Below are 22,726 nucleotides of genomic sequence, written 5' to 3'. Positions count from 1 at the left end.
CGGCTAGATTTCAAAATGATATGGCCAACAGATGTAGTATTTCGAAATTCCACCGTCCCAGGTTCAATATAATGTGAACAATTTTTGTCTGTTGTGTCCCTCTCTGATGTCCAAACTTCAGTCGACCAGAGTGTACAATTTGACATGATAAAAATGCAACAAGCTCCCCGTCGGGGAATTGAACCCCGGTCTCCCGCGTGACAGGCGGGGATACTAACCACTATACTAACGAGGAAGCGATGTTTTGCGTACGGTACACTTGCCACTTACACTTTCAGAGCGACAACTGAGTTCGGACGAGATCAGTTCGTTTCTCCAATACGGAGTCCCATTTCATGCAGCAAACAGCGGCTTTCACCAACCGACTTTTGGATTAGCAGGAAAGAGAATGAGATGGATGCATGAAAGAAACTAGAATCAAGCGGAGACAGAAAGGTGCGTTTGCCGTTCATTTCAAACTGCATGTTCTTATTAATTCTGGAGGAAAGACGGCCTGTGTTGAAATCTGAACAATCTGGACAATCTCAGCTCGTCTCTCTCCACAGATGATGTCAGACATGCTGAGATGTTCCAGCATTTTCATTTGTTGTTTCAGATTCCAGCAGCGGCAGTATTTTGCTTTTATCTTGTCTAGAAATGCGTTTTTTTTCTCCAAACTGCTGGAACTTCCAAAGTGCTTTACAGCTCAGATGCTTTTCTTTAATTCTATTGTCTTTTGTATTGCCCGAGGTAGGTGCGGATTGAGCAAAAACAGAAAATATCATCCCCAATCTCACAGGATCATGGAAAAATTATTTCTGTGGCTTTGACCATCTCATCAGTTGTCTGATATAGATACATTTGCTCAAAGCTGCCTCAGTTAAAATCTTATTGGTGCATAATTCTGTGAGCCACTGGAAAATGAGCGAAGTTTCCAACCCGTTTCTGAACTCATGAAGTTGAAGTTAATTATCCTCTGTCTCCGATGATAATTTTAAGAAGCTCAATTAAAGCTCTACTGTGCATGGTTCGGCCACGGATTCGAAAACCAAACAGATTTCCAAGCAGTGTCTGCAACATAGAACCACGTAATCCCTGCAGCGCAAAAACACGCCTTTCGCCAGAGTCTGATGTGATCTGATCAGTTGTTTCATTTCACTTGATTTGATTTGATTTATTTTTGTCACATGTTTTCGCCTTCAGTGAAAATTATTGCTTCTTGCGCGCTCGACAGATAAAACATTCCGTTCACAGGGAAGGAAAGGAGAGAGTGCAGAATGTAGTGTTACAGTCATAGATAGAGTAGAGAGAAAGATCAAATTAATGCAAGATAAGTCCATTCAGAAGTCTGATCGCCGCAGGGAAGAAGCTGTTCTTGAGTCGGTTGGTACGTGACCTCTGGCTTTGGTATCTTTTTCCCGATGGAAGAAGGTGGAAGAGAGAATGTCCGTGGTGCGTGGGGTCCTTAATTTGCCGAGGCAGCGGGGAGTGTAGACAGAGTCAATTGATGGGAGGCTGGTTTGCGTGATGGATTGGGCTACATTTATAACATTTTGTAGTTCCTTGCGATATGAGGCAGAGCAGGATCCATACCAAACTGTGATAGACTCAGGAAGAATGCTTCTTTGGTGCATCTGTCAACGCTGGTGAGAATCATAGCTGACATACCAAATTTCTTTTGGGAATGAAATTCCTTTGTTTTGGGCATGGAAAGTAGCTTGCCTGGCTGGGAATCGAACACAGGCCACGGCGGTGAAAAGCGCCGAATCCTTATCACTCGACCATCGGAAAGTGCGTGCGGCCTCACCAGGCTGCAGTATTGCCTTCCAATCGGGCAACACTTCCGCATTCAAGGGCACTTAGCCTCCGATCTTCGGGTATCTTCATGGCACACGACAAAGCAGAATCGCCGAGCAGAAACTGACAGGCAACTTCCACATGCATGAGGAAAGCCTCAACCGGGATCCTGGGTTCAAGCCACAGGACACACAACCCTCACCATACTCTCTGAGTTTGCAAAATCCTTCTAACTCTCCTGATTTGAGAGAATTCACACCTCTTTAACCAGTGATTATCCCTCTCTCCACCCTTGCTGTCTATACCTTTACCTGAAAAGACTCGCATTCTAACCATTGTCCACACTCCAATCTGTAATTATCGTACTATTGTATTTGTGTCTATCGATGCAGTGTTTGTCAACCTCCCTCAACTCATCTGATGAAAGAGCACATCTCCGAAAGCTTGTGATTCCAACTTTACCTTGTGTTGTGAGAATTCTTATTGTGCCCACCTCAGTTCAACGCCGGCACCTCCACATCAGCACTAGTGCGAGCAGATCATCTGTTGAGGAAATAGGAAAATGGGTCAGAAGTGTTGGTGTGATGTGTTCCATTATCCGTGCTCACTATTCAGAGCCCTAACCACGCAGTCCAGGTACATACCAACTATCAACGACATGTATGAAAGGGTAAGGTACATTCTTATCTGCCCTTCTCTGGTCCATTTTATCGAAATGATTTTAAAATAATCTTTCACTAATTTAAAGCCCAGCATCAGGCCACACCTCAGCCTTGCGATTACAAGAAAAGAAAGATGCAAGCAGTCAAAACTTTACCAGGTCTTTCCTTTGTTCTCAATGACACTACTTTTTATGGGCTATGGGTGTCACCTGCAGGACCAACATTTGTTGCCCTTCCCTAATTGCCCTTCAACTGAGAGTGGCTCACTCGGCCATTTCAGAGGGCAGGTAAGAGTCACCCACATTGCTCTGTGTCTGGAGACACATGTAGGCCAGACCAGGTAAGGCGGGCAGACTTCTTTATCTAAAGTGCACTGGTGAACCAGATGAGGTTTTACAACAATCGACGGTAGTTTCGAGGCGGCCATTACTGAAACCAGTTTTCGATTCCACTTTGATCAAATCAGTGAATTTAAATTTCACCAGCTGCCATGGTAGAATTCACTCCATATCCGCAAATATTAGTGCGGGCCCCTGGATTACCAGCGCAGTCTTTCATCCCTGTAAACAAAAACAGTTCGTTCCGGTCCTTATTAAACCTCTTCCTGAGGAGATTAGAATCCCCCCCACAGAGTTCTACTAAACCGATTGCTGCAAAGCCTGTTGCTCTATTCTGGAGCATCAATAATTTATTAGGATCACACAGGTAAGATTGATTTTTCGAAACTCAAAAAATTAATGATCTGAGAAAATTGAATGAACAGAACAACAAGGGAATACTTTCTGAAAAGGCGCCCTGCAATGTTGGCAATAAATGCAGAACTTTCAGCTGACGAGGCATATCACGGTTTTCCGGAAATACCACCAGAAATTTTCTGCAGAAAGCGACGGCGGCAGGACACAAACCGGCAATCTTCTGATATTATCGTCATCATGATCGCCGAAGTCAAACACCTTATCCATTAGCCCACGGCGTTAGCACACGCATGAAAGCGGCGGGTGCTAGCGCCATGTGAATAACTACTGTGGTGAGATTAACTGTCAGTTCTATTTTTGGATGCTCCGCTGGTTTCCGGATGCCAGAAAATTGAAGGGAAATCTCCAGCTGCTGTAACCAGCGAAAACTAAAGTCCACTTCTTACATTCTTGGGTGCCTGCCTTTGTGGAGTTTGAAAGCAAAAGAGAAAATGCTGGAAAATCTCAGCTAGTCTGGCAGCGTCTGTAAGGAGAGAAGGAGCTGATGTTTCGAATCCAGGTGACCCTTTGTGTGGAGTTTGCATGTTCTCCCCGTGTCTGCCTGTGTTTCCTTCGGGTGCTCCGGTTTCATCCCAGCTTCAACAATGCAGGTTAGATGGATAGGCCAGAATAAATTGACCCTTAGTGTCAGGGGGATTAGCAGGGTAATTACTTGTGGCTACAGGGTTGGAGAGGGATTCTCTGACGGAGAGTCGGTGCAGAATCACTGGGCAGAATGGCCTCATACAGCACTATAGGGATCCTATATCTCCTACAAATCCTGTCTTAAACATTCACTACTGATCCCCAGAATCCCTCTGCTCGCAGCTAATGCAGCAACATCCCCTGTGTACCTTAGTTCAATATGTTATACTCTTTTACACGTCACTTACTGCACCACTCAATCTTCTTTGTTGCAAAGAGAGAAACTTCGAAATCTTCAACCAAACCTTGTATCTAAAATCCCTCATCGCTGGATCTAAAATGGTAAATCTCCTTTTCTCCCTCCCATGGACCCTCACACTCTTCCGAGAATGTGGTTCCCGGGTCTGGGTGCAATCCTAAAACAGCTGCAGTTGATCAGAGCTTTATAAAGATTGAGCATAACTTCCCTGTTTTTATACTCAGTATCTCGATTGATGAAGCCAAGGATTCAGTGCACTTTCCGATCGAATCTCTCAAAATCTCCTCTTACGTTCAAAGATCTCTCTGAACCTCAGGTCCCTCTGATCCTGCACACTGATTAGAACTGGACCATTCAGAATGCCACTGCGGCAAAGTGATTGACACAGTGGTTAGCGCTGCTGCCTCACAGTACCAGAGTCCCAGGTTCCATTCCGGCCCCGGGTCACTGTCTGTGTGGAGTTTGCATTTTCTCCCGGGTTGCGTGGGTTTCCTCCGGGTGCACTGGTTTCCTCACACAGCCCAAATATGTGTGGGTTAGGTTGATTGACCACGCTAAATGTCAGAGGGATTGAATGCATAGTGTCAGGGGGATGATCCGGGTAAATGTGTGGGGTTGTGGGAATAGGGCCTGGGTGGGATTACAGTCAGTCCAGACTCAGTGGGCCAAATTTCCTCCTTCTGAACTACAGCGTTTCTATGTTCTGTCGCCGCTCCCCATCCCTTCTGTCAGAAAGCAGCACTGTTCCTGATTGTGGGATGAATAATGTGTCTCTGCTACAATATCAGTGAGAGCTCAGACTGCAGCTTCTTTTTCTCCAAACCAAAATTTACAAGGATTTTTGACACTGATGCATTATCTGGCCGAGCAGACTTTGTCTCTGTCTATCCCTCCAACAGAAACTGATAGCCAAGTTCCGAACACATGAGGACGGCCTCAACCGGGATGTTGGGTTCATGTCACACTATCTGAGACCCCCACAACTTGCCTGGACTTGCAAAATCTCACTAGCTGTCCTGTCTGGAGACAATGCACATCTCTTTAACTTGTGCTTAATGCCCTCTCCACTCGCATTGTCTGTACCTTTAAGACTTGATTAGTAGGGATATGGGAGTAGGACCTGGGTGGGATTGTGGTCGGTGCAGACTCGATGGGCCAAATGACCTCTTTCTGCACTGTCGGGTTTCTATCTATGAAACTGTATTAGCATTGATTAGCTTGATTAGCATTCCAATCATTATTCTGTAAATTGAGTTTGTGTCTCTGTAAGCCCTGTTTGTGAGCACATCTCCCACTCCACCTGACGAAGGAGCAGCACGCTCCGAAAGCGAGTGGCATTTGCTACCAAATAAACCTGTTGGACTTGAACCTGGTGTTGTGAAACTTCTTACGAAACTTCAGTCTACCAGTGTGTGCTGCCACCTACCGGCCGCAACCCGAACCTGCAACAGAGAGGAAGATATTTACATGAACTGTCCCTGTTGCAGAGGCAGATCAAACAGGAATTAATGATTGGATGTCAGCATTAAATCCAATAGAGAATTCAATATTAATGTACTTTCCCATGTAGTCGGTTTAATTTGGAACTTGTTATAGGCTGGAGCAGTTGACTCGATTAGTTCAGCTGTATTGAAGGGAAATCTAGGTAATGAGACGATGGAGAATGAAATTCAGAGATAAGCAGATGATGTTACATTAAAGATTTGAGCAGAGGATCGTGTGGAATCATGTACTAAGTGCACCAAAAGGCCCAATTTCAATTCGATATCTTCCGGGTAGAATGAGTACAGATTTGCAAAGTGTCTCAGATGGATTTATAATGAATATCACACACTTATGTTGTACCGGAGACAGAATGCGTCCAGCACCTGTAGAATCTTAGAATAGATACAAAAGAGAGGGAGAGAGACCATTACACCCTTTGTCTGTGTGCTGTCCTGGACAAGAACAACTCATCTCGACCATTTCCCAGTCATTGTATCAAAAACCTGCAAATCCTTTCTCTTCAGGTGCTAATCCCTTTCCCCTGACAATCCTGATTTGATGCTGTCTCTGCCACACGCTCAAAAAGTGCATTCCAGGTCCTAATCTCTCAGCACATTAAAAACGATCCTTCTCCACTCTGCCAATGGGAACAGTTTTTCTTCATCTACTCTCCTTGGACAGCACAATCAAATCCACGACTGCTACCGTCTAGAAGGTCAGTGGCAGCAGATACATGGGAACACCAGCACCTAGAAATTGTCCTCCAAGGCACTCACCATCCTGGCTTGGAAAAATGTCACTACCTTCACTGTCGCAAAATCCTGGAACAACCTCCCGAAAACTATTAGGTTACGAGCGCTGTGGCGGTACCTACACCTCAGGGACTGCAGCAGTCATTCTCAAGGTCAACTATGGACGATACACTGGTGTTGGGTTAAATAACAATACGGCAATGAATATTTCTCTCGCTACATTAATAGGCAGCAAAAATTCAGAGTGCTGTAGCAGAGTGGCACAGCGGAAGTGTGCTGGGCCCATAGCCCAGAGGTCGATGGATCAAAATCATTTTCTGCTAATTTCTGTTAATACTGATAATAAAATCTCTTGAAATCAACACCAATGCATTTGTGACTTTTCCGTGGAGTATATAGACAGATATTTACATTCGCTTCATTTTTTCGTGAAATGCTTCAATCTGCAGCGAATCTCTTGTATATTCACACAAGCTAGAAATACTATGAAAATGCATCAGCATATATTAGTGATCTAGGTAATGTGTTACAGGGCAGAGTTCCTGAATTTGTGGATAATGTAAAACTTAGAAGTGTTGCGAACTCTGAGGAGGATCGTGCAAATCTTCAAAAAGGACATAGATAAGTTGTTCGAATGAATGGAAAAGACGCCGGTGGAATTTAAAGCAGAGAATTGTGAAGAGATTCATTCCGGTGGGAAGATTATAGAGATACAAAATAAAGGGTACAACTCTAAATGAGGTGCAGGAGCAGACGGAGCTGGTTGTGCATGTGCATATGTCACTGAACAGGTCAGGACAGGTTATGATACGTTTAATAAGGCATATTTAATTCTACCCTTTATTAACAGGGTCATAGACTACAAGAGCAAGGAGGTTGTGTTCAAATGGTGTAAGACACTAAAACATCCAGCTGGAGTATTGTAGCCTGTTCTGGAAGCCACACTTTAGGAAGAATGCGAAGGCATTGGAGAGAGTGCATAAAAGGTTCATGAGATTGTTTGTGAGCCTGAGAAACTTCACTAATGAAATGGATCAAAGACTTTGGAATTGTTCTCCTTGGAGAAGTGAAAATTGAAGGAGATTTAATAGAGGTATTAAATGTCACGAATCGTCTGGATAGAGTGGATAGGGACAAACTGTAACTACTCTTGGAATGATCAAGGATGAGAAAGCAGATGTAACACCATGAGCAAAGGATGGAATAGAAATACAAACAGAACCTTTCTCACACAGTGAATGCTTAATATGTGGAATGCACAGCCGGAGAGAGTGATGAAGGTAAGTTCAAATGAAGCATTTTAAAAAGAATTAGGCTGTGATATGAAAAAGACAAATGTGCAGGGTTACAGGGAGAAGGTGGAGATGTTAATTTTCTGTCAGAACATTAATAAATTCTCATTCGTCACTCATCACTGAATCGAGTATGAACTGTTCTCTTGTTGTTTCTAAACACGGTGAAGTACAGCAATGTTTAACTGACAAAAAAGTTGGTGGGGTAAGTCTAAACGGGAGGTAAAGAACCCAAGTTTGTGTTGAAAAGGAAGTGAAAACAAAAACAAGAATAAACATGAGGGTAAAAACCAAAACCTGCAAAGAAAAATGGAAGCAAAATGGAGCTGTGTTTAATGTCTGAAATTGTTTGACTCGGTGCTGAGTCTGGAAGGCTGTAAAATGTTTCCTTGAGAGATGAGTTTCTGTTCCTGGAAATTACATTAAGCTTCATTGGAACATTGCAGGAGGCTGAATGGAAAGAGCAGTATAAGGCAAGGTAGAAAATTGAAATGACAGGAGACTGTGAAATCCGAGTGATGTTTATGAACTGAACAGAGGTGTTTCACGAAGCAGTCACTGCCTCTGCGACTGGATCCTGAACTTCCGAAATTACAGACCACAATAAGAAAGGATAGACAACAACACCTTCTCCACGATCATCCTCAGCACCGCTGCCCCACAAGGTTGTGTTCTCAGCCCCCTACTATACTCCCTATACACCTATGACTGTGTGGCCAAATTCCCCTCCAATTCTATTTTCAAGTTTGCTGACGACACCACCGTAGTGGGTCGGATCTCAAACAATGATGAGAGAGAAAATCTGGTGAACTGGTGCGGCAACAACAATTTCTACCTCAATGTCAACAAAATGAGAGATTGTCATCTACTTCAGGAAGCGTAAAGGAGAACATATGCCTGTCTACATCAACGGCGACGAAGTAGAAAGGGTCGAGAGCTTCAAGTATTTAGGTGTCCAGATCACCAACAACCTGGCCTGGTTCCCCCCATGCCGACACTATAGTTAAGAAAGCCCACCAATGCCTCTACTTTCTCAGAAGACTAAGGAAATTTGGCATGTCAGCTACGACTCTCACCAACTTTTACAGATGCACCAAAGAAAGCATTATTTCTGGTTGTATCTCAGCTTGGTATGGCTCCTGCTCTGCCCAAGACCGCAAGGAACTACAAAAGGTCATGAATGTAGCCCAATCCATCACGCAAACCAGCCTCCCATCCATTGGCTCTGCCTACACTTCCCGCTGCCTCGGCAAAGCAGCCAGCATAATTAAGGACCGCACGCACCCTGGACCCTTCCATCTTCTTCCATCGGGAAAAAGACACAAAAGTCTGAGGTCACGCACCAACCAACTCAAGAACAGCTTCTTCCCTGCTGCCATCAGACTTTTGAATGGACTTGCCTTGCATTAAGTTGATCTTTCTCTACACCCCAGCTATGACTGTAACACTACATTCTGCACTCTCTCGTTTCCTTCTCTATGAACGGTATGTTGTGTCTCTATAGCGCATAAGAAACAATACTTTTCACTGTACGTTAATACTTATGTCAATAATAAATCAAATAACAAATAATAAATAAATACTCTGCCCAATATGACAGTGAGCTTTATAAGCAAAATAACATGTTGGAAAAAAGAAATATAGAAATCAATTTTACATGTGGAATTTGAGTTTCGGGATCTGAACAGTGAGGAGAGAATATGGAACTTATCACACCAGCAATTGTAATCCATTTTCCTGTTTCCTCACCAGATGATCTGCTCCCACTGAGTTTGACAGGGATTTCAAGTTTTTCTGTCCCACTTCCTGTTTTTCATTCCCATCCCTTCCCCTCTAAAACTATGGATGTTTTCCCCTTGTCCTCACGGTGACACAGTGGTGCAATGATTAGCATTGCTGCCTGACAGCGCCAGGAACCTGGGTTCGATGGCTGACTTGGGTCTCTGTCTGTTTGAAGTTACTCCGTTCTCCCCATGGCTGCGTGAATTCCTTCTGGGTGCTCCAGTTTCCTCCAACAGTCCGAAAGATGTGCTGGTTAGGTGCATTGGCCATGCTAACTTCTCCCTCAGTGTACTCAAACACGTGCTGGATTGAAGCGACTGGGGGACTTTCACCATAGCTTCATTGCAGTGTTAATGTCTGCCTACTTATGACACTAATAAATAAACAAACTTCACTTTACCTTCTTCCCCAATATTCTTCTCATTTAATGCATCATCCTTTGTCATTTCTGCCAACTCTCGATTGTTGCCACCACTAGAATTCCACACCCCTCTACAGTCCTTTCAATTTTCTGAGTGGAGATTTTTCTCTTTACATCTTCACCCATTTCCTATCAGTTAAGGCAATCCCCCCCCCCCCCCCCGCCCCCGCCACGCCCCCCTCCCCCCCTCCCCCCCGCCCCCATCCGATCCAATCTGCTCATAGTAAAACGCCTTGTACATTACTTCCAGATGAAAGGCCAGTTTCGTCTCCCAAATTAATCGTATTTGCTGTTTACATCATGCTCTGCTCTGGATTGTGGAGACCAAACAAAGATTGTGTAATAACCCTGTGGGATTCCTCCATTCAGTCCAAAATTGTGGCTCCACTTCTGATCAGAATTCTGGTCCACTATCTTTTTAATTCTTCACTTGTTTTCACTCTGATCTCTCTGTCCTTCGTCTTCTCCCGTGTTCCAATGAACCGCAGTGCACAATTCCTCAACGCATTACTTTGATATCTTCACTCGTTCTTTTTCTATTCATGGTAGTTTTGCACCACCAGTTCCTGCATTTCATCTCTCTTGTACTCTACACAATCACAGACCTTCTATTTTGTCCCTTTTTTGCTGCCGTTATCAATCTGCCATTTTCTTTTGGTCGAGAGGTTCAAATTTTTAGGTGTGCAGATCAACAACAACCTGTCCTGGTCCGTCCAGGCCAACGCTATAACAAAGCCCCCCAACACTTCTATATTCTCAGCAGGCTAAGGAAATTCTGCATGTCCACTACGACGCTCAGCAACTTTTACGGATGCACCATAGAAAATATTATTTCCTGTTGCATCACAGGCTCCTGCTCTGACCAAGATTGGAAGCAACTACAAAGGGTCATGAACGAAGCCCAGTCCATCACACACACCAGCCTTCCATCCATTGACTCTGTCTACACATCCCGCTGCCTCCGAAAAGCAGCCATCATAATCAAGGACCTCACAAACTCCTGACATACTGTCTTCCACATTCTGTTGGGAAAAAGATGCAAAAGTCTGTCATCACGTATCAACTGACTCAAGAACAGCTTCTTTCTTGCTGTCATCAAACTCTTGAATCGACCTACCTTATATTAAACTGATCTTTTTCTACATCCTGGCCATGACTGGAATACTACATTCTCATTTCATATTCTATGATTGGTATACGTTGTCTGTATAGCATACAAGAAACAATATTTTTCACAGTATACTAATACAGGTAACAATAATAAACCAAACCAAAAATCAAATAAAATCAAATTTAAGGCAGGTGGGAAGCACAATGTTTAGCACTGTTGCCTCAGAGCGTCAGCGACCCGGGTTCAATTCCAGCCTAGGGTGACTGTCTGTGTACAGTTCACATGTTCTCCCTGTGTCCTCATGGCTTTCCTTTGAGTGCTCCTGTTTCCCCCCACACTCCAAGGATGTGTGCCTTCGGTTGATTGGCCATGTTATAATTGTCCCTTAGTGTCAGGGGGACTAGCAAGGTAAATACATGGGATTACGGGGATAGGAACTCGGTGGGTTGTTTTCTATGCAGGCTTGATGGGCGAAACGGCCTCCTTCTGCATTGCAGGGATTATATGATTCTTCTTTGAAATTGTTGCATTTCTTTGAATGTGGAATCACTGTCCCAATTTTGTACATTTCTGGAATATTATGCACATTTATAGTCTCAGTACTAGTGCATTTACCTTAGCCTCATACCATCAACTCCTTTGTCATTTCGTGTCTCCTGCCCTCAACGATGCTTTGAAACCAGAAGAGAAATATTAATGCTAAATTCAGTAATAAGTATCAAGAAATAATTAATTAATATTCTGACAGCAGCGAAACATTCAGAAATGAGTGTTTGAGGCAGGGCAAAATCACTCAAATGCTGTAATTTTTACCTTATGTAAGGTTGATATGGACAGAATGAGCGGTAAGTTGAACATGTTAAATTGGAACAGCTGCCAACAGGCAAACACAAACAATCGGAGACACGGAAAGAAACATATGGAACAATATGTATCTAATACAACCGGAAAGGATGGAAACCTCACTTTATCAATTCATAGTGATTTTGGGAACAAAATTCCATGTTTTAAACCATTAAGAAGGAATGTTGATTTCTGTCCAAATAATGTTTAAGTATGTCTTCAACGTGGTGCCGTTTCCACTTTGCTGACTCTCTCGTCCTTCTTGATGGTACATGTCACAAGGAGGACGCTGCTATCCAAATCAGCATGGTGACTTACTGCAGGGTGTCCTGTAGATCAGACACACCGCAGCAAATATGGATAAACTATTTCTGTGAAATCATTGATCGTCTCTGCTTCCACCATCCTCGTAGAGAACTTGATCGATCCATTACTCGGCTCTTCTGGCCGAGTGATGTTCTGTAGTTGTGACACAGCTGCTTCCCAAGCAGTTGACCCGAGTTCGACTCCCGGCTATCGCATTGTTTTAATTTATTTGGGACGGCACAGTGGTTAGCACTGCTCCCTCACAGCGCCGGAGCCTCAGGTTCGATTCCTGGCTTGGGTCACTGTCTGTGTGGAGTTTGCACCTTCACCTCGTGTCTGCGTGGGTTTCCTCTGGGTGCTCCAGTTTCCTCCAACACTCCAAAGATGTGCAGGTTCGGTGAATCGGTAAATTCTCCCTCAGCGTACCCGAACAGTCGCCGGAATGTGGCAACGAGGAGATTTTCACAGTAATTTCATTGCAGTGTGAATGTAAGCCTATTGTGACAAATAAATAAACTTATCTTATCCACAACCACTTTCACTGTTGCCGCACAGGGCCAGTCACCCGCTTTCAAATCTGTCCGTGATTCACTGTCTCTGTGGAGTTTGCACATTTTTCCAGTGTCCCCATGGGTTTCCTCAAAGATGTGCAGCGTTGGTGAATTGACCATGCTAAATTGCCGTATAATGTCCCAGGATGTTTGGGTTAGGGGGAATATCGGGGTAATTACCTGGGGATAGAGTGGGATGCTCTGTCAGAGAGCCGGTACAGACTCAATCGACCGAATACTTCCTTCTGAAGTGCGATGCCCCGATGCCTTCCATACATTTTAAATCTTCACTGTTCCCAAATCTTTCTGCCAGCTGTTACTGCAACAATTTCCGCCTGAGTATTTTAGTTCAATATTAGGCAATAGGATTCTGTGTGAGATCCTCTCTGGCTAAGTCGAGGGCATCCTGAAACGCATCGAAAAGGGGCCCCCGGCTTCTGAAACGACACCACGAACTTCTTACAGAAACTCAACACCCATGGAGTAGTTGAACCAGGAATACTCCTTGTCACAATGGACAATGGCACTCTACACCAGCATCCCCCGCGACGACGACATTGCTACAACAGCCTCAGCAGTCAATACTGACGCCGGCATCTCCACATCTTAGTTCAATATGTTATACACTTTTACACATCTCTTAGAGCCGCACTCAATTGAGTTTGCTTCAACGAGAGGAACTCTGGCTTCTCCAAACAAACCTTGCAGCTAAAATCCCTCATCGCTGTGTCCAGTGCAGTAAATCACATTTACACCCTCCCAAGGATCCTGACACACTTCCTAAAATCTCCCCATCTCTTCTGTCAAAATGCAGCACTGTTCCTGAGCGTGGAATTAATAATGTCTCTCTGCGACAATATCAGTGAGAGCGGAGACTGCAGCTTCTGTTTCTCCAAGAGAATCTTTCTGTATAAAGCCGGAATTTACAAGGATTTCAGTCACTGATACATTGTCTAGCCGTCGGTGTCTCACTGCTTGAAGTCACTCTGTCTCTGTCTATCACTCAAACCCCTCTCATTAACTCAATACAAAGGCGGGATATTGTTGCTTAGTAACCGAGTGCACACAATCTGCATCTTCATCTGATCAAATAGAATTCAGCTTGTGAACAACATCAACATTTCAACCAGTTCTGCGTTAACCGAGGCACAGCTCTGATTGGAGACAGCCCCCTGAATCTCGGGAGCAGACACTATGAGCATTACCGTCCTCAGAGACTTTAACAGTTACTGAAGAGTGAAACTCCAACTAATCCTGGAGAATCCACAGCGCAGAGCGAGAGGAGAGGAAAACCTGTCATGGGAGCTCTCAATCTGAGACACAGATTGGCCTGACAATGTGCAGATGTGAACCTACTCCTTCCATTCCCAAACTGTTATCACCAGGAATACAGAACGCCCAGTAATGACCAGCTTGTTGCAATGTGTTTGAATGAACACGATGTCATATCATCGAAGCAGCATTTTGAAATTCTCATTCATTCAATATATTCTGATGAAATGTATTTCTTATGCTCTGTGTGTCATTGCACAAGAATCTTCCCCTGACATGCCCTTGTGCCCCTGATGCTGATTTAAAAAAAATTCTGTTCGTGCTATTTTCCTCATGGAACCATAGAAGGGACGAAAGAAAGGTAACAGCAGACAAGGAACCCATTCGGCCTAGCTTGTCCATGCCAGCCCGGAGATACTAAGGTGTCATTTCCAAGTTCACCCAGCTGCACCCGGCCCGGAAACATGCAGCTGAAAGCATGATGGAGATCCAAAACCTTCATACCAAACATTCACTGGGATTTGCGGCTCTGTGAAGCAGCCGACGTAAACATTTCCAATCATAATCGCTGTGAAGCAAGGTTCGAACCTGCGTGGGGAACCCCTATTGGATTCCACCTCAGTAACGTTCAAATTAACTTCATCAGGCACCAGGATTGTGCAGACATCATAGAAACCCTACAGTACAGAAAGAGGCCATTCGACCCATCGAGTCTGCGCCGACCACAAACCCAGCCAGGCCCTACCCCCACATATTTTACCCACTAATCCACGCATCCCAGGACACTAAGGGGCAATTTTTTAGCATGGCCAATCAACCTAACCCACACATCTTGGGACTGTGGGAGGAAACCGGAGCACCCGGAGAAAACACACACAGACACGAGGAGAATGTGCAAACTCCACACAGACAGTGACCCCAGCCGGGATTCGAACCCAGGTCCCTGGAGCTGTGAAGCAGCAGTGCTAACCACTGTGCTACCGTGCCACCCAGTGTGTGAGGTAAAATTTGTTCCTGTACTTTGTATCTGTCTCTGACTGAGAATTCATTTATTAGATCAGAGACTTGTTTTTCTATTTCAATAAATTTTTCATCAGAAACGAATTACATCCGAATAAAAACTGAAAAAGAGAAATCTCCATTTTATTTCATGACTGTCAAATGTTGCATTCGCCCTGTTTCTGTCCACTCGGTTTAAAACACAAGATGCCGCGGATAAGGTTCTAAATAAATTACCAATTCGATGGTCGTGAATCGAACCCGGGTCAACTCTTTAGGAAAAGCAGCGAGACTCACCACTATACCATCATCACTCACTTTGCTGAAACAACCCTTATTTTCATTCGTTATAATTACAGAACTACCTTAGTTGCTGATTTCATCAGGCTCCAGGTGTGTCCTTTGCACAGTTTATAAACTAGACTTGGCTTGTCTCATTTTTCAGGACGGCTGCCACCTGTTTACTGCTGTTTCAGACTGAGGACTCATTGATTAGCTTTGAGGCCTGCTCTTTGATTTAAACAAAGTTTCCACTGACAGCAACTTCAAACTGAATTTTATTTTGGACACACATGGATATTTCTGAGGCCAAAACATTGAATGTTTTCAAAGCAGTTAGATATAGCACTTGAGGCAAACTGGAGCAAAGGATATGTGGGTACAATTTGGGACCAGGCGATTGAGTTGGATGATCAGCCATGATCAAAATGAAAGGCGGAGCAGGATCGAAGGGCCGAATGGCCTCCTCCAGCTGCGATGTTATGTTTCTGTGTTTTTTTCACTGTATCTGTTAATTTGCTGAAAGTTCAGCTCTGACAGTGAATCTGGTTTCCTCCAGGCCCAATCGGAGGGTGGTCAGAAACTGTCTGTCACTGTCAGAAACTCCAGTATCAGCGAGTGTGGGATGATTATTTAACTGGCTGTCATTGGTTGTTGAGGGTGTGATTTATTGTTATCTGTCAGTGCAGGAGAAACAAATAAAACAGGAAATCCAGACATTCCGAGAGCAGATAATTTGTATTTTCACCCGAAAGAAACGCAATGATATCTGTAATCACTATAATAACTAAAACAAAAACTGATATGATTGGCTCTTGCCGCGGAATCTGGTGAACAGATGTGGTCCTGCACCACATGGACTCCAGCGGTTCCAGAAGGCAGCTCACCACCACCTTCCCAAAGACAATTAGGGATGGGCAATAAATGCTGACCCAGACAGCGACGCCCACATTCCATGTATGAATTCAAAGGCAATCTGCGGGAAGCGGACCTCAAAGTGTTACTAAGGTGAAGAACAGTTACTGAGGTGAAGAACTGTAACGAACACCCTGGAATCTGGAGCAAAGGGTATGTGGGTACAATGTGGGACCAGGCCACACGGTAGCATAGTGCTTAGCACTGCTGCTTCACAGCTCCAGGGACCTGGGTTCGATTCCCCGCTTGGGTCACTGTCTGTGTGGAGTTTGCATATTCTCCTCCTGTCTGCGTGGGTTTCCTCTGGGTGCTCCGGTTTCCTCCCACAGTCCAAAGATGTGCGGGTTAGGTTAATTGGCCAGGTTAAAAATTGCCCCTTAGTGTCTTGGGATGCGTAGATTAGACGGATTAGCGGGTAAAATATGTAGGGATGTGGGGGTAGGGCCTGGGTGAGATTGTGGTCGGTGCAGACTCGATGGGCCGAATGGCCTCTTTCTGCACTGTAGGGTTTTTATGATTTATATTTCTATGATTTCAAAGGCTAAAAGGAGGAGAAATTACGTCTGGGGCCTTACATTTGGTGAAAGTTTTGTCCTGTGAATGTGTCGGTGTGAATATTGTGTAAGGGAGAGTGTATGAACGGGGCGGGCGAGACTATTCTAACTGTGTCAGTGTGTCTGTTCTGATCATGGGATCTCCGAGTCTCTCTTGACTAAAATAAAACGTTTTTTTCAATTAAATAGTCCCCGTAATCCCCCTGTTGAGCCCCAAAGTTAGATTTCACGGCAACTGTTCCATTAAATTCAAGATTCCAGTCGAAAAGTAGAGAACATGTCAGTTATCGCATGCCCGCACGTTACCTCAAATCCTCAATATCTGTCCCCGAATCCCGCGACTAGCAATTAATGTAACACAAGATGTAAAAATGAAGCATATCTTCCCTGCTTTGATGCACTAAAGAGGGGGGCAAAGTGGCACAATAGTGAGCATTGCTGCTCGTGTTTAATTCGGGCCTTGGGTGCCTATCGGTGTGGAGTCTGCACCTTCTCCTTGTGTCTGCGCGGGTTTCCTCTGGGTGTTCCGGTTTCCTCCCACAGTCCAAAGACATGCTGCTTAGGTGCATGAGCCATGCTAAATTGTTCCTTAGTGTCCCAGGATGTGGAGTTTAGGGGGATTAGCCATGGTAAAATAGCGCGAACGATGCTGTTTCAGAGAGTCAGTGCAGACTCGATGGGTCAACTGGCTTCCTTCTGCAGTGCAGAGATTCTATGCATACAAAGTGTCTTCACTTATGAAACCAAGAATCCCTTCCGTTTTCCGAACGACTCTTTTAAAATTTCCTCTCATCTTCAAAGATCTCTCTGAACCTCAGGTCCATCTGGGCCTGCACACTGTTTAGAACTAGACCATTCAGTTTCTATTGCCTCTCCCCATCTTTGCTGTCAAAATGCAGCACTGTTCCTGAGTGTGGGATTAATAATGTGTCTCTGCTACAATATCAGTAAGAGCTGAGACTGCAGCTGCTGTTCCTCCAAGAGAATCTTTCTTGATAAAGCCGGAATTTACATGGAATTCTGTCACTGAGACATTATCTGGCCGTCTGTGTCTCACTGCCCTAACTCACTCTGTCTCTTTCCATCCCTCTATCCAATCTCATCCACTCTATATGAAGACGGGATATTGTTGTTTCGTGACTGAGTGCACACAATCTGTATCTTCATCTGATCAAATAGAATTCAGTTCGTGAACAATATCAACATTTCAACAAGTTCTGGGTTATCCCCAGAACAACTCTGATCGGCTGCAGCCCCCTGAATCTGAGGAACAGACACTGTGAGCATCGTCGGCCTCAGAGGCTTTAACAGTTACTGAGCTGGAAAACCCCAACTAAGCCCCGAGAATCCAGAGCACAGAGCGAGAGGAGTGGAAAACAGAGGAGCTGTCAATCTGAGACACAGTTTGACCTGACAATGTGCAGGTGTGAACCTGTTCCTTCCATTCCCAAACTGTTATCACCAGGAATACAGGACACCCAGTAATGACCTGCTTGTAGCAATGTGTTTGAATGAACACGATGACATATCATCGAAGCAACATTTTGATATTCGCATTCATTCAAGGCATTCTGATTAAATGTATTTCTTATGCTCTGTGTGTCTTTACATAAGAATCTTCCTCTGACGTGAGACCTTGTTTTGTCCTTGTGCACCTGATGCTGATTTTTTTTCCATTCTGCTCACGTTATGATTTTCCTCATGGAACCGCAGAAAGAACCAGAGAGAAGTACCAGCACAGAAGGAACCCATTCAGCCTATCACATCCATGCCAGCCTGAGGACACCCAGGTGTCCTTTCCAAGCTCAGCTTCCGACACCCGGCCCAGAGCCATGCAGCTGAAAGCATGATGGAGATCCACATAATTAACAGAAAAATTCCACGAGTTTGTATCTGCCTGAAGCAAAGATTTCCAACCATAATCGCTGCGAGCAGGGTTCGAACCTGCGCGGGGAAACCCCATTGGATTTCGAATCCAACGCCTTAACCACTCGGCCATCGCAGCTGCTTACTTGTTGCACTAATGTAACCACCTCAGTAACGTGCATATATTAACTTCATCAGTACCAGGATTGCACAGAGCACAGTGTGTGAGCTGAAATTTGTTCCTCAACTTTTACTTTGTGTCTTTGTCTCTGAATTCATTTATGAGGCCAGAGACTTGTTTTTTTTTCTATTTCAATAATTTTTCAGTGAAAACGAATTACGTCCGAAGAGAAAATGAAAACAAAAGTATCTCTATTACTGGCGAATGTTGCGTTCGCCCTGTTTTGTTCACCCGTTTTAAAATACAAGAGGCCGCCGATAAGGTTCTAAGTAAATTATCAATGCGATCGCTCGGCATCAACCCATATCACTTGTTTGGAAGGCAGCTATTCTCACCACTATACCACCATCGCTCACGCTGCATATGCAATCGTTATTTGCATTAGTTATAATTACGGAACTACCTTAGTTGCTGATTTCAGGCACCAGGTGTGCCGGTAGTAAACTGAAATTGGCTTGTCTCGTTTTAGCCACCTTCTTACTATTGTTTCATACTGGGAATTCATTGATCAATTTTGAGGCCTGTTCTTTCATTGAACAAAGTTTCCACTCAAAGTAAATTGAAGCTGAATTTTCCATTAGAAAGATCGTGATGGTGAGGATTTTTAGTGAATTTCATTTTAAGGGTGCCCACCTACTGTTATGACCTGCGATAACTAATTAAAGTCATCAGAACCGTGATGGCCAGGAACTGACCCGAGATCAAATGCTCGCACAGTCACCACTCCACCACCATCGCTCACCTGGTTCTGCCACCCACTCTGTAAGAAAGTCCAGCTCTGATAGTGAATCTGGTTACCTTCAGGCCCAATTGGAGGATGGTCAGAAACTGTCTGTCACCGTCAGAAACTCCATTAACCGCGAGTGCGGGATGATCATTTAACTGGCTGTCACTGGTTGTTGTGGTTGTGATTTACTGTTACCAGTCAGTGCAAGAGCAACAAATAAAACTATACAAACACTTATTTGGAGAAAGGGCTTCTCTTGAGGCACTGGGAGCATTTGAATAATGGATGTGTGGTTCTGTTCAGTTTGACGGCAGTCACGTCTGATGCACTTTGATTCTTGTATTTATTTTCCCACGATACCCTTTCCCTTTCGCGACGTGTCGTGTTTATTTGCTCGTTTGCTTAAATGTTGAACTGAAACCAATTGGAATTGGCCTATTATTTCAGCAAGATCCACTTTCTACTCTGAACACTCTGTTGCAGTATGAGCGCTGCAGCTGCGGATCTGTGGTGCAAAGAATGGCATGTAGGACTTCTCATCATTGTTTTATTTAATTTGATTTGATTTATTAGTATACAGTGAAAAAGTATTTTTTCTTGTGCGCTGTAGAGGCAAAGCATACCGTTCATAGAGAAGGAAAGAAGAGACTGCAGAATGTAGTGTTACAATCATAGCTCGGATGTCGAGAAAGATCAACGTAATGCAAGGGAGGTCCATTCAGAGGCAGCAGGGCAGAAGCTGTTCTTCAGTCGATTGGTAGGTGACCCCAGACTGTTGTATCTTTTTCCCGATGGAAGAAGGTGGAAGAGAGAATGTTGTCTGGTGAGACATTCAAAAGTTGTGGGTCAGAATCTAATCGAAGTCGGCTTTTTAGGTAAAGTTTGAAGAAATTAGGAACGGTTGTGTCAATGCTCTCAGAGAAGTGAAACTGCCGCCTCGAACTTCATGGGAATGCCAACAGGGCAGAAGGAGAGCATTCGGTCCATCAGGCCTGCACCAACAACAATCCCGCCCAGCCTGTATCCTCGTAACCCCACATATTTACCGTGCTAATCCCGCTGACGCTGAGGGACTATTTAGCATGGCCAATCCCGCTAATACGGCACTAATTTTCATGGCTGAGCTGCCTATTCCAGAAAGACAAAATCTGCCATTCGGGCCGCAAATGAAGCTGGCGTCTGCTTTGGAGCGTCCGAAACCATAGGTTTACCTGGTGGCAAACTCCTCTCCAAAACTGGTGTCCTGATTTGAATCGAGTTTCTCATCTGATTAAAAATATGGGAATGTGGAATTGTTCTGGACTATTTACCCCTCAAGCCTATGTGTCCAAACTTCATCTTGGTTCTGTGAAGCTCAAAACACTGAACGAATCATCAGTTCACCGGCAATAAGGATGCAGAACAAATGCAACACCGACGAGGATGGGATTCGAACCCACGCGTGCAGAGCACAATAGATTAGCAGCCTTAACCACTCGGCCATGCAACAGTCACTCCCCAATCGATTTTTAGTGTTTTAACATCCGTAACAAAGAACACATTTCTCCCGCAGGAAAATGTTGTCTTTCTGCTTTCTCGTTAATCTTGATTCGCTGTTATTTTTCCATTTGATGTAAATCCAGAGAAAGTAAAGTTCACCTCTCTGGTCCCTGTTTGGTTTTGAATTCACCGAACATGACTCTGATGCAAAAAGTAGCAGCTGCGGTGAGTTTGTGGCGCAAAACTTCAGAGTAAAAGGCCGCGTGTTCGAATCACGGAGCTTTTCTGCGTTGGTCTTTTGATTTTGGTTGTTTCCGATTGTTCCTGAAATGATACAACTGTGATAGAAATGAAATTTTAGGGATGCTTCCGGTTCGCACGCTCAGTTTACTTTTTTGCACACTTTTGTATTTGAACAACGTGTCAGAGATTTGTCCATTGTTTGTAAAGTTAAAGCAAGGTCCACAGTCCCAATTGTTTCTGGGAGGCATCAATGGGGAGAGCTGACTGGTGGTGATTTAACCAGAGGATTCACACCTCAGGCGAGGAGCAAGGCTTTCTCAACCGATACGGGAATTCATCCCGCGCTGCTGGCTGAATCAACTGTCCAGCCAACTGAGACAAATACGCTGTGCTACTCGTTAATGAAAATCAAGACGATGAAGCAAATGAACTGCAAAGAAAACCCTGATTTGCTTTTGGGCAGCAGCAGAATATTTCCATTTGATGGAGTGAGTACGTGATAGCAGAGAATGGTTTTGATCCATCGACCTCTGGGTTATGGGCGCAGCACGCTTCCGCTGCACCACTCTGCTTCGAAAGCTGATGTCGCCCTGCTCGTTACTGCTGCCGGGAGCCAGGAAACAATTCACTGTCTCTTTTTATTTCAAACAAGGCCCACGTGTTGGGAAGCTCACACTGGCTGAACAATAACACATAACATCCCGAATGTAACAGACAGAGAAAGACACATAGAAAAGCGGTAAAAAAAAAACTATTAGGACACACACACAATGAGAGATTCGAGCAAGATACTGAGATGGAAAAACTGATGATGTATGAAAAGGGATTTTCTGTTGCACAAAGACAGGCCCTGTTTTGAAATGTATGCTCTGTTGTGTAACTGTCCTATCTGCTGTGTAACTGTTCTCTCTGTTTGGAACTGTGACTCTGTCGTTGACAGATCTTCATTGTGGTTCTGACAAATTCTTCCCTGTTGTGTAAATGTATTCGCGATTTCCAAATATGATCCGTCTTGAGCAGAAGTTTTCCTTTTGTGTGAAATCTTCTCTGTTGTTCTGTGAAGATGTTTTCTGTGGGAAAACAATCGACGGAAATTTCAAGGCCGCCATTTCTGAGGCTTGCTTTCAATTCCAGCTTTGTTTGGGCCGAATGGCCGACTCCTGTTTCTGTTTTCTATCCATGTGCCTATGTGTTAAATCAGTGAATTTGAATTTCATCAGCTGCCGTGGTGGGATTTACTCTGTGTCCCCAAAGATTAGCGCGGGCCTCTGGATTACCAGCCCAGTGACATCACCTTTCATCCCTGTAAACAAAAACAGTTCATTCAGCTCAGCATTAAATCTCTTCCTGAGGAGATTAGAATTCCCGCCACAGAATTTCAATTTGCCAATTGATACAAAGGATTTTGTTCCAGTTTGGAACATTAACAATTCATCCAGATCAAACATACATTGTGCAATAGTTCTGATCTAAAAATACTAAGATAAGTGAGAATTAAATGAACAAAGTTACAAGGAAAGTAATTCTGAGAGAGCTGTTCGGAACTAACGGTGGATTTCAGTTAACGGGCGAAAGCTCGGTTTTCAGGAGGT

The 22,726-nt window shown here is 44.2% G+C and overlaps 1 protein-coding gene and 2 non-coding genes across 3 annotated transcripts in view; all 3 read right to left on the bottom strand.

The window, feature by feature from the left end:
* The window catches only part of LOC144482281 (uncharacterized), a 319,714-nt gene that overhangs the window by 244,555 nt on the left and 52,433 nt on the right, over nucleotides 1-22,726 (bottom strand). The gene's annotated exons all lie outside the window — the stretch shown is intronic.
* trnad-guc (transfer RNA aspartic acid (anticodon GUC)) lies at nucleotides 164-235 on the bottom strand. Its single transcript has one exon. It is a non-coding gene; the product is annotated as a tRNA-Asp (tRNA).
* Nucleotides 18,562-18,643, bottom strand: trnas-cga (transfer RNA serine (anticodon CGA)). Its single transcript has one exon. It is a non-coding gene; the product is annotated as a tRNA-Ser (tRNA).

The sequence above is a fragment of the Mustelus asterias genome, unplaced genomic scaffold (assembly GCF_964213995.1).
Source record: "Mustelus asterias unplaced genomic scaffold, sMusAst1.hap1.1 HAP1_SCAFFOLD_35, whole genome shotgun sequence".
NCBI lineage: Eukaryota > Metazoa > Chordata > Chondrichthyes > Carcharhiniformes > Triakidae > Mustelus > Mustelus asterias.
This window is presented reverse-complemented; position numbering and strand designations above follow the sequence as displayed.